Raw genomic sequence first — 1016 nt, forward strand, 5'->3', positions numbered from 1 at the left:
AAAAAAAGTTGTATTTATGATTACTATTTCTATTATCTCAAAACTTAGCAAGAAATGCTTCTGTATGTAAAGCTGATTGAAATGAGGCTGTTTCAGAGGCGGAGGGAATTGCTCATAATGGCCTAAATAGCACCTGCTATCCTGTGCTAGTCAGAAGGTGTATTTAATTTTCTAAATCCACATTTATAATAATGTGTGTGTGTATCAATTGTGACCTGAAACTCTGAGAAAGACATCTAGATTTGTATTGGTAATTACCTTCCATTTGTATAACTCTCTAAAGTTTAAGAATTATGTTAATTGTACTAGATTTTACCATTCCTTAATTATGATGAAACTGAACCTGACTCTGTGCTAAAGAGGATGAAGGAAGCAGTCAGTGGCTGCCTCACATACAGGAGGGACCCAGCAGAAAGCCAGCACAACGAAGGGACTCCAGAAACAAGGGAGGGGCGCCATGAGCAGCCTCAAGAGGTCGGTAAAGGAAGACACGCCACAAAAGGGCTGGGAGAAGCACAAAGATGCAGAAGGAGTGGGAGGAGGGGAAGGGGAGGAGTCCTCCCACATTATCAGGTGGGGGCGTCCACCTACCAGCAGGGGAGGGACAGAGCAAGTCCATCCCGACTGGGCAGTCTGGAGATGCGCTGCTCCCTGGCAACATGAGGGTGCCTCAAAGTGATTCCTAAGGAAAGAAAAGATGCAGTCAGAAGAAAGTGGTTCCTTTGAAGTTCTAGGCAGGAATGAAGGACACAGGGCTATAGTAGTATTTGTCTCTTCTTGTACAGACCAAGACTTTGAAAGAGATGGAAGATGTCGGAAGTGGACAGTTGGCTTGGGATGGTGTCAGAGAACACGGACAGTTTTCTGGAGATGACTTTGTCTACCAGAGAACAGACACCCGGCAAGGAACACCGTGAAGCCTGTGAAGGCTTTCCCAAGTGACCTGGTTGGCAGAAGACTCACCTCCTAATCAAGACTTTCAGCTGAAATCTGAGTTGGAGAGGAAGAAAGGGCCC

Source organism: Galeopterus variegatus, unplaced genomic scaffold (genome assembly GCF_000696425.1).
Source record: "Galeopterus variegatus unplaced genomic scaffold, G_variegatus-3.0.2 Scaffold1229, whole genome shotgun sequence".
In the NCBI taxonomy this organism is placed as follows: domain Eukaryota; kingdom Metazoa; phylum Chordata; class Mammalia; order Dermoptera; family Cynocephalidae; genus Galeopterus; species Galeopterus variegatus.